The sequence below is a fragment of the Symphalangus syndactylus genome, chromosome 14 (genome assembly GCF_028878055.3).
Source record: "Symphalangus syndactylus isolate Jambi chromosome 14, NHGRI_mSymSyn1-v2.1_pri, whole genome shotgun sequence".
Taxonomy (NCBI): Eukaryota; Metazoa; Chordata; class Mammalia; order Primates; family Hylobatidae; genus Symphalangus; species Symphalangus syndactylus.
In genome coordinates, this window is record NC_072436.2 from 60,353,082 (window position 1) to 60,365,067 (window position 11,986).

The following is an 11,986-nucleotide window of genomic DNA, read 5'->3' on the forward strand; positions in this document are numbered from 1 at the left end:
GCTGAATCAAAAGTAAGGTTCATTTCTGTTGGTTGAATGCGCCTAAGAGAAAGAAGTTTCACAGAATATTTCCGTGTAGTTTTCATTTGAAGACAGTCCTTTTTCCACAATAGGCCTCTTATCGCTCCGAATGTCCACTTGCAGTTTCTACTGAGTGTTTCAGAACTGTTCAATCAAAAGTAAGGTTGAACTCTGTCAATTGAATGCACGGAACAGAAAGAAGTTTCGCAGAATGCTTCTGTGTAGTTTGTATTTGAAGATAAACTTTTTGCCACTAAAGGCCCCTAAGCGTTCAGAATGTCCACTTGCAGCTACTGCAGAGGGAGTGTTTCAGAACTGCTCAATTAAAAGTAAGCTTCAACTCTGTTAACCGAATGTACAGAGCACAAAGAAATTTCACAGAATGCTTCTGTGTAGTTTTTATTTGAAGATATGTCTTCTTCCACTATAGGCCCCTTAGTGCTCTGAATGTCCACTTGCACTTTCTACAGAAAGAGTGGTTCAGATGTGCACAATCCAAAGTAAGGTTCAACTCTGTTAGTTGAATGCAAAGAAGAGAAAGAAGTTTCACAGAATGCTTCTGCGTTGTTTTTATTTGAAGATATTCCTTTTTCCACTTAAGGATCCTAAGCCCTCCAAATGTCCACTTGCAGTTTCTACAGAAAGAGTGTTTCAGAACTGCTCAATGCAAAGTAAAGTTCAACTCTTTTAGCTGAATGCACAGAAAAGAAAGAAGTTTCACAGAATGTTTCTGTGTAGCTTTTATTTGAAGATAGTCCTGTTTCCACTATAGGCCCTTTATCGCTCCGATTGTCCACTTGCAATTTCTACAGAAAGTGTGCTTCAGAACTGTTCATTAAAAAGTAAGGTTCAACTCTGTTAGTTGAATGCACAGAACAGAAAGAAGTTTCGCAGAATGCTTCTCTGTAGTTTTTATTTGAAGATATTTATTTTTCCACATTAGGTCCCTCAGCGCTTCGAACATCCGCTTTCAATATGTACAGAAATAGTTTTGCAGATCTGCTGAACCAAAAGTAAGGTTCACTTCTGTTGGTTGAATGCGCCTAAGAGAAAGAAGTTTCACAGAATGTTTCCGTGTAGTTTTTAGTTGAAGATAGTCCTTTTTCCACAATAGACCCCTTATCGCTCTAAATGTCCACATGCAGTTTCTACTGAAAGAGTGTTTCAGAACTGTTCAATCAAAAGTAAGGTTGAACTCTGTCAATTGAATGCACGGAACAGAAAGTAGTTTCGCAGAATGCTTCTGTGTAGTTTCTATTTGAAGATATTCTTTTTGCCACTAAAGGCCCCTAAACGCTCAGAATGTCCAACGGCAGTTTCTACAGAAAGAGTGTTTCAGTAAGGCTCTATCAAAGAAGTTTCAACTCTGTTAGTTGAATGCGCAGAACAGAAAGAATCCTCACAGAATGCTTCTGTGTAGTTTTTATTTGAAGATATTTCTTTTTCCACTATAGGCCCCTTAGTGCTCTAAATGTCCACTTACAGATTCTACAGAGAGAGTGTTTCAGAACTGCTGAATCAAAAGTCAGGTTCAACTCTGTTAGTTGAATGCACAGAACAGAAAGAAATTTCACAGAATGCTTCTGTGTAGTTTTTATTTGAAGTTATTCCTTTTTCCACTATAGGCCCCTTAGCGCTCCGAATGTCCACTTGCACTTTCTACAGAAAGAGTGTTTCAGATGTGCACAATCCAAAGTAAGCTTCAACTCTGTTAGTTGAATGCAAAGAAGAGAAAGAAGTTTCACAGAATGCTTCTGTGTTGTTTTTATTTGAAGATATTCCTTTTTCCACTTAAGGATCCTAAGACCTCCAAATGTCCACTTGCAGTTTCTACAGAAAGAGTGTTTCAGAACTGCTCAATGCAAAGTAAAGTTCAACACTTTTAGCTGAATGCTCAGAAAAGAAAGAAGTTTCACAGAATGATTCTGTGTAGCTTTTATTTGAAGATAGTCCTGTTTCCACTATAGGCCCTTTATCGCTCCGATTGTCCACTTGCAATTTCTACAGAAAGTGTGCTTCAGAACTGCTCATTAAAAAGTAAGGTTCAACTCTGTTAGTAGAATGCACAGAACAGAAAGAAGTTTCGCAGAATGCTTCTGTGTAGTTTTTATTTGAAGATATTCCTATTTCCACATTAGGTCCCTCACCGCTTTGAATTTCCGCTTTCAATTTGTACAGAAATAGTTTTGCTGATCTGCTGAATCAAAAGTAAGGTTCATTTCTGTTGGTTGAATGCGCCTAAGAGAAAGAAGTTTCACAGAATATTTCCGTGTAGTTTTCATTTGAAGACAGTCCTTTTTCCACAATAGGCCTCTTATCGCTCCGAATGTCCACTTGCAGTTTCTACTGAGTGTTTCAGAACTGTTCAATCAAAAGTAAGGTTGAACTCTGTCAATTGAATGCACGGAACAGAAAGAAGTTTCGCAGAATGCTTCTGTGTAGTTTGTATTTGAAGATATACTTTTTGCCACTAAAGGCCCCTAAGCGCTCAGAATGTCCACTTGCAGCTACTGCAGAGAGAGTGTTTCAGAACTGCTCAATTAAAAGTAAGCCTCAACTCTGTTAACCGAATGTACAGAGCACAAAGAAGTTTCACAGAATGCTTCTGTGTAGTTTTTATTTGAAGATATTTCTTCTTCCACTATAGGCCCCTTAGTGCTCTGAATATCCACTTCCAGTTTCTACAGAGAGAGTGTTTCAGAACTGCTGAATCAAAAGTAAGGTTCAACTGTGTTATTTGAATGCACAGAACAGAAAGTAGTCTCACAGAATGCTTCTGTGTAGTTTTTATTTGAAGTTATTCCTTTTTCCACTATAGGCCCCTTAGCGCTCCGGATATCCACTTGCAATTTCTACAGAAAGAGAGTTTCAGAAGTGTTCAATCAAAAGTAAGGTTGAACTCTGTGAGGTCACTGCACAGAACAGAAAGAAGTTTCCCAGAATGCTTCTGTGTAGTTCTTATTTGATGATATTCCTTTTTCCACTAAAGGCCCCTTAGCGCTCAGAATGTCCACTTGCAGCTACTGCAGAGAGAGTGTTTCAGAACTGCTCAATTAAAAGTAAGCTTCAACACTGTTAACCGAATGTACAGAGCACAAAGAAGTTTCACAGAATGCTTCTGTGTAGTTTTTATTTGAAGATATTTCTTCTTCCACTATAGGCCCCTTAGTGCTCTGAATATCCACTTCCAGTTTCTACAGAGAGAGTGTTTCAGAACTGCTGAATCAAAAGTAAGGTTCAACTGTGTTATTTGAATGCACAGAACAGAAAGAAGTCTCACAGAATGCTTCTGTGTAGTTTTTATTTGAAGTTATTCCTATTTCCACATTAGGTCCCTCACCGCTTTGAATTTCCGCTTTCAATTTGTACAGAAATAGTTTTGCAGATCTGCTGAATCAAAAGTAAGGTTCATTTCTGTTGGTTGAATGCGCCTAAGAGAAAGAAGTTTCACAGAATATTTCCGTGTAGCTTTCATTTGAAGACAGTCCTTTTTCCACAATAGGCCTCTTATCGTTCCGAATGTCCACTTGCAGTTTCTACTGAGTGTTTCAGAACTGTTCAATCAAAAGTAAGGTTGAACTCTGTCAATTGAATGCACGGAACAGAAAGAAGTTTCGCAGAATGCTTCTGTGTAGTTTGTATTTGAAGATATACTTTTTGCCACTAAAGGCCCCTAAGCGCTCAGAATGTCCACTTGCAGCTACTGCAGAGAGAGTGTTTCAGAACTGCTCAATTAAAAGTAAGCTTCAACTCTGTTTACCGAATGTACAGAGCACAAAGAAATTTCACAGAATGCTTCTGTGTAGTTTTTATTTGAAGATATGTCTTCTTCCACTATAGGCCCCTTAGTGCTCTGAATATCCACTTCCAGTTTCTACAGAGAGTGTTCCAGAACTGCTGAATCAAAAGTCAGGTTCAACTCTGTTAGTTGAATGCACAGAACAGAAAGAAATTTCACAGAATGCTTCTGTGTAGTTTTTATTTGAAGTTATTCCTTTTTCCACTATAGGCCCCTTAGCGCTCCGAATGTCCACTTGCACTTTCTACAGAAAGAGTGTTTCAGATGTGCACAATCCAAAGTAAGGTTCAACTCTGTTAGTTGAATGCAAAGAAGAGAAAGAAGTTTCACAGAATGCTTCTGCGTTGTTTTTATTTGAAGATATTCCTTTTTCCACTTAAGGATCCTAAGCCCTCCAAATGTCCACTTGCAGTTTCTACAGAAAGAGTGTTTCAAAACTGCTCAATGCAAAGTAAAGTTCAACTCTTTTAGCTGAATGCACAGAAAAGAAAGAAGTTTCACAGAATGTTTCTGTGTAGCTTTTATTTGAAGATAGTCCTGTTTCCACTATAGGCCCTTTATCGCTCCGATTGTCCACTTGCAATTTCTACAGAAAGTGTGCTTCAGAACTGTTCATTTAAAAGTAAGGTTCAACTCTGTTAGTTGAATGCACAGAACAGAAAGAAGTTTCGCAGAATGCTTCTCTGTAGTTTTTATTTGAAGATATTCCTTTTTCCACATTAGGTCCCTCAGCGCTTCGAACTTCCGCTTTCAATTTGTACAGAAATAGTTTTGCAGATCTGCTGAACCAAAAGTAAGGTTCACTTCTGTTGGTTGAATTCGCCTAAGAGAAAGAAGTTTCACAGAATGTTTCCGTGTAGTTTTTAGTTGAAGATAGTCCTTTTTCCACAATAGACCCCTTATCGCTCTGAATGTCCACTTGCAGTTTCTACTGAAAGAGTGTTTCAGAACTGTTCAATCAAAAGTAAGGTTGAACTCTGTCAATTGAATGCACGGAACAGAAAGAAGTTTCGCAGAATGCTTCTTTGTAGTTTCTATTTGAAGATATTCTTTTTGCCACTAAAGGCCCCTAAGCGCTCAGAATGTCCACCTGCAGTTTCTACAGAAAGAGTGTTTCAGAAATGCTCAAAGGAAGGTTCCACTCTGTCAATTGAATGCGCAGAACAGAAAGAATCCTCACAGAATGCTTCTGTGTAGTTTTTATTTGAAGATATTTCATTTTCCACTATACGCCCCTTAATGCTCTGAATGCCCACTTGCAGTTTCTACAGAAAGAGTGTTTCAGAACTGCCGAATCAAAAGTAAGTTTCAACTCTGTTAGTAGAATTCACAGAACAGAAAGGAGTTTCAGAGAATGCTTCTGTGTAGTTTTTATTTGAAGTTATTCCTTTTTCCACTATAGGCCCCTTAGCGCTCCGAATGTCCACTTGCAGTTTCTACAGAAAGAGTGTTTCAGAAGTGTTCAATCAAAAGTAATGTTGAACTCTGTGAGGTCAATGCACAGAACAGAAAGAAGTTTCGCAGAATGCTTCTGTGTAGTTCTTACTTGAAGATATTCCTTTTTCCACTAAAGGCCCCTTAGCGCTCAGAATGTCCACTTGCAGCTACTGCAGAGAGAGTGTTTCAGAGCTGCTCAATTAAAAGTAAGCTTCAACTCTGTTAACCGAATGTTCAGAGCCCAAAGAAGTTTCACACAATGCTTCTGTGTAGTTTTTATTTGAAGACATTTCTTCTTCCACTATAGGCCCCTTAGTGCTCTGAATATCCACTTCCAGTTTCTACAGAGAGAGTGTTTCAGAACTGCTGAATCAAAAGTAAGGTTTAACTGTGTTAGTTGAATGCACAGAACAGAAAGAAATTTCACAGAATGCTTCTGTGTAGTTTTTATTTGAAGTTATTCCTTTTTCCACTATAGGCCCCTTAGCGCTCCGAATGTCCACTTGCACTTTCTACAGAAAGAGTGTTTCAGATGTGCACAATCCAAAGTAAGCTTCAAGTCTGCTAGTTTAAAGCGCAGAACAGAGAGAAGTTTCACAGAATACTTCTGTGTAGTTTTTATTGGAAGATATTCCTTTTTCCAATGTAGGCCCCTTAGCGATCGGAATGTCCACTTGCAGTTTCCGCAGAAGCAGTGTTTTAGAACTGCTGAATCAAAAGTAAGGCTCAACTCTGTTAGTTGAATGCAAAGAAAAGAAAGAAGTTTCACTGAATGCTTCTGTGTTGTTTTTATTTGAAGATATTCCTTTTTCAACTAAAGGATCCTAAGCCCTCCAAATGTCCACTTGCAGTTTCTACAGAAAGAGTGTTTCAGAACTGCTCAATGCAAAGTACAGTTCAACTCTTTTAGTTGAATGCACAGAACAGAAAGAAGTTTCACAGAATGCTTCTGTGTAGCTTTTATTTGAAGATACTCCTCTTTCCACTATAGGCCCTTTAGCGCTCCGATTGTCCACATGTAATTTCTACAGAAAGTTTGCTTCAGAACTGCTCACTAAAAAGTAAGGTTCAACTCTGTTAGTTGAATGCACAGAACAGAAAGAAGTTTCGCAGAATGCTTCTCTGTAGTTTTTATTTGAAGATATTCCTTTTTCCAATAGAGGACCCTTGGCGCTCCAATTGTTCACTTGCAGTTTCCCCAGAAGGAGTGTTTCAGAACTTCTCAATCAAAAGTAATGTTAAATTCTGTTAGTTGAATGCACAGAACAGAAAGAAGTTTCGCAGAATGCTTCTGTGTAGTTTTTATTTGAAGATATTCCTTTTTCCACATTAGGTCCCTGAGCGCTCCGATTTTCCGCTTTCAATTTGTACAGAAATAGTGTTTCAGAAAGTTGAACTCTGTCAATTGAATGCACGGAACAGAAAGAAGTTTCGCAGAATGCTTCTGTGTAGTTTGTATTTGAAGATATTCTTTTTGCCACTAAAGGCCCCTAAACGCTCAGAATGTCCACCGGCAGTTTCTACAGAAAGAGTGTTTCAGAAATGCTCTATCAAAGGAAGTTTCAACTCTGTTAGTTGAATGCGCAGAACAGAAAGAATCCTCACAGAATGCTTCTGTGTAGTTTTTATTTGAAGATATTTCTTTTTCCACTATAGGCCCCTTAGTGCTCTAAATGTCCACTTGCAGTTTCTACAGAGAGAGTGTTTCAGAACTGCTGAATCAAAAGTCAGGTTCAACTCTGTTAGTTGAATGCACAGAACAGAAAGAAATTTCACAGAATGCTTCTGTGTAGTTATTATTTGAAGTTATTCCTTTTTCAACTATAGGCCCCTTAGCGCTCCGAATGTCCACTTGCACTTTCTACAGAAAGAGTGTTTCAGATGTGCACAATCCAAAGTAAGGTTCAACTCTGTTAGTTGAATGCAAAGAAGAGAAAGAAGTTTCACAGAATGCTTCTGTGTTGTTTTTATTTGAAGATATGTCTTCTTCCACTATAGGCCCCTTAGTGCTCTGAATGTCCACTTGCACTTTCTACAGAAAGAGTGTTTCAGATGTGCACAATCCAAAGTAAGGTTCAACTCTGTTAGTTGAATGCAAAGAAGAGAAAGAAGTTTCACAGAATGCTTCTGCGTTGTTTTTATTTGAAGATATTCCTTTTTCCACTTAAGGATCCAAGCCCTCCAAATGTCCACTTGCAGTTTCTACAGAAAGAGTGTTTCAGAACTGCTCAATGCAAAGTAAAGTTCAACTCTTTTAGCTGAATGCACAGAAAAGAAAGAAGTTTCACAGAATGTTTCTGTGTAGCTTTTATTTGAAGATAGTCCTGTTTCCACTATAGGCCCTTTATCGCTCCGATTGTCCACTTGCAATTTCTACAGAAAGTGTGCTTCAGAACTGTTCATTAAAAAGTAAGGTTCAACTCTGTTAGTTGAATGCACAGAACAGAAAGAAGTTTCGCAGAATGCTTCTCTGTAGTTTTTATTTGAAGATATTCCTTTTTCCACATTAGGTCCCTCAGCGCTTCGAACATCCGCTTTCAATTTGTACAGAAATAGTTTTGCCGATCTGCTGAACCAAAAGTAAGGTTCACTTCTGTTGGTTGAATGCGCCTAAGAGAAAGAAGTTTCACAGAAAGTTTCCGTGTAGTTTTTAGTTGAAGATAGTCCTTTTTCCACAATAGACCCCTTATCGCTCTGAATGTCCACTTGCAGTTTCTACTGAAAGAGTGTTTCAGAACTGTTCAATCAAAAGTAAGGTTGAACTCTGTCAATTGAATGCACGGAACAGAAAGTAGTTTCGCAGAATGCTTCTGTGTAGTTTCTATTTGAAGATATTCTTTTTGCCACTAAAGGCCCCTAAACGCTCAGAATGTCCAACGGCAGTTTCTACAGAAAGAGGGTTTCAGTAATGCTCTATCAAAGGAAGTTTCAACTCTGTTAGTTGAATGCGCAGAACAGAAAGAATCCTCACAGAATGCTTCTGTGTAGTTTTTATTTGAAGATATTTCTTTTTCCACTATAGGCCCCTTAGTGCTCTAAATGTCCACTTGCAGTTTCTACAGAGAGAGTGTTTCAGAACTGCTGAATCAAAAGTCAGGTTCAACTCTGTTAGTTGAATGCACAGAACAGAAAGAAATTTCACAGAATGCTTCTGTGTAGTTTTTATTTGAAGTTATTCCTTTTTCCACTATAGGCCCCTTAGCGCTCCGAATGTCCACTTGCACTTTCTACAGAAAGAGTGTTTCAGATGTGCACAATCCAAAGTAAGGTTCAACTCTGTTAGTTGAATGCAAAGAAGAGAAAGAAGTTTCACAGAATGCTTCTGTGTTGTTTTTATTTGAAGATATTCCTTTTTCCACTTAAGGATCCTAAGCCCTCCAAATGTCCACTTGCAGTTTCTACAGAAAGAGTGTTTCAGAACTGCTCAATGCAAAGTAAAGTTCAACTCTTTTAGCTGAATGCACAGAAAAGAAAGAAGTTTCACAGAATGTTTCTGTGTAGCTTTTATTTGAAGATAGTCCTGTTTCCACTATAGGCCCTTTATCGCTCCGATTGTCCACTTCCAATTTCTACAGAAAGTGTGCTTCAGAACTGCTCATTAAAAAGTAAGGTTCAACTCTGTTAGTAGAATGCACAGAACAGAAAGAAGTTTCGCAGAATGCTTCTGTGTAGTTTTTATTTGAAGATATTCCTATTTCCACATTAGGTCCCTCACCGCTTTGAATTTCCGCTTTCAATTTGTACAGAAATAGTTTTGCAGATCTGCTGAATCAAAAGTAAGGTTCATTTCTGTTGGTTGAATGCGCCTAAGAGAAAGAAGTTTCACAGAATATTTCCGTGTAGTTTTCATTTGAAGACAGTCCTTTTTCCACAATAGGCCTCTTATCGCTCCGAATGTCCACTTGCAGTTTCTACTGAGTGTTTCAGAACTGTTCAATCAAAAGTAATGTTGAACTCTGTCAATTGAATGCACGGAACAGAAAGAAGTTTCGCAGAATGCTTCTGTGTAGTTTGTATTTGAAGATATACTTTTTGCCACTAAAGGCCCCTAAGCGTTCAGAATGTCCACTTGCAGCTACTGCAGAGAGAGTGTTTCAGAACTGCTCAATTAAAAGTAAGCTTCAACTCTGTTAACCGAATGTACAGAGCACAAAGAAATTTCACAGAATGCTTCTGTGTAGTTTTTATTTGAAGATATTTCTTCTTCCACTATAGGCCCCTTAGTGCTCTGAATATCCACTTCCAGTTTCTACAGAGAGAGAGTTTCAGAACTGCTGAATCAAAAGTAAGGTTCAACTGTGTTATTTGAATGCACAGAACAGAAAGAAGTCTCACAGAATGCTTCTGTGTAGTTTTTATTTGAAGTTATTCCTTTTTCCACTATAGGCCCCTTAGCGCTCCGGATATCCACTTGCAATTTCTACAGAAAGAGAGTTTCAGAAGTGTTCAATCAAAAGTAAGTTTGAACTCTGTGAGGTCACTGCACAGAACAGAAAGAACTTTCCCAGAATGCTTCTGTGTAGTTCTTATTTGATGATATTCCTTTTTCCCCTAAAGGCCCCTTAGCGCTCAGAATGTCCACTTGCAGCTACTGCAGAGAGAGTGTTTCAGAACTGCTCAATTAAAAGTAAGCTTCAACACTGTTAAACGAATGTACAGAGCAAAAAGAAGTTTCACAGAATGCTTCTGTGTAGTTTTTATTTGAAGATATTTCTTCTTCCACTATAGGCCCCTTAGTGCTCTGAATATCCACTTCCAGTTTCTACAGAGAGAGTGTTTCAGAACTGCTGAATCAAAAGTAAGGTTCAACTGTGTTAGTTGAATGCACAGAACAGAAAGAAATTTCACAGAATGCTTCTGTGTAGTTTTTATTTGAAGTTATTCCTTTTTCCACTATAGGCCCCTTAGCGCTCCGAATGTCCACTTGCACTTTCTACAGAAAGAGTGTTTCAGATGTGCACAATCCAAAGTAAACTTCAAGTCTGCTAGTTGAAAGCGCAGAACAGAGAGAAGTTTCACAGAATACTTCTGTGTAGTTTTTATTGGAAGATATTCCTTTTTCCAATGTAGGCCCCTTAGCGATCGGAATGTCCACTTGCAGTTTCCGCAGAAGCAGTGTTTTAGAACTGCTGAATCAAAAGTAAGGCTCAACTCTGTTAGTTGAATGCAAAGAAGAGAAAGAAGTTTCACTGAATGCTTCTGTGTTGTTTTTATTTGAAGATATTCCTTTTTCAACTAAAGGATCCTAAGCCCTCCAAATGTCCACTTGCAGTTTCTACAGAAAGAGTGTTTCAGAACTGCTCAATGCAAAGTACAGGTCAACTCTTTTAGTTGAATGCACAGAACAGAAAGAAGTTTCACAGAATGCTTCTGTGTAGCTTTTATTTGAAGATACTCCTCTTTCCACTATAGGCCCTTTAGCGCTCCGATTGTCCACATGTAATTTCTACAGAAAGTTTGCTTCAGAACTGCTCACTAAAAAGTAAGGTTCAACTCTGTTAGTTGAATGCACAGAACAGAAAGAAGTTTCGCAGAATGCTTCTCTGTAGTTTTTATTTGAAGATATTCCTTTTTCCAATAGAGGACACTTGGCGCTCCAATTGTTCACTTGCAGTTTCCCCAGAAGGAGTGTTTCAGAACTTCTCAATCAAAAGTAATGTTAAATTCTGTTAGTTGAATGCACAGAACAGAAAGAAGTTTCGCAGAATGCTTCTGTGTAGTTTTTATTTGAAGATATTCCTTTTTCCACATTAGGTCCCTGAGCGCTCCGATTTTCCGCTTTCAATTTGTACAGAAATAGTGTTTCAGAAAGTTGAATTCTGTCAATTGAATGCACGGAACAGAAAGAAGTTTCGCAGAATGCTTCTGTGTAGTTTGTATTTGAAGATATTCTTTTTGCCACTAAAGGCCCCTAAAGGCTCAGAATGTCCACCGGCAGTTTCTACAGAAAGAGTGTTTCAGAAATGCTCTATCAAAGGAAGTTTCAACTCTGTTAGTTTAATGCGCAGAACAGAAAGAATCCTCACAGAATTCTTCTGTGTAGTTTTTATTTGAAGATATTTCTTTTTCCTCTATAGGCCCCTTAGTGCTCTAAATGTCCACTTTCCGTTTCTACAGAGAGAGTGTTTCAGAACTGCTGAATCAAAAGTCAGGTTCAACTCTGTTAGTTGAATGCACAGAACAGAAAGAAATTTCACAGAATGCTTCTGTGTAGTTTTTATTTGAAGTTATTCCTTTTTCCACTATAGGCCCCTTAGCGCTCGGAATGTCCACTTGCACTTTCTACAGAAAGAGTGTTTCAGATGTGCACAATCCAAAGTAAGGTTCAACTCTGTTAGTTGAATGCAAAGAAGAGAAAGGAGTTTCACAGAATGCTTCTGTGTTGTTTTTATTTGAAGATATTCCTTTTTCCACTTAAGGATCCTAAGCCCTCCAAATGTCCACTTGCAGTTTCTACAGAAAGAGTGTTTCAGAACTGCTCAATGCAAAGTAAAGTTCAACTCTTTTAGCTGAATGCACAGAAAAGAAAGAAGTTTCACAGAATGTTTCTGTGTAGCTTTTATTTGAAGATAGTCCTGTTTCCACTATAGGCCCTTTATCGCTCCGATTGTCCACTTGCAATTTCTACAGAAAGTGTGCTTCAGAACTGCTCATTAAAAAGTAAGGTTCAACTCTGTTAGTAGAATGCACAGAACAGAAAGAAGTTTCACAGAATGCTTCTGTGTAGTT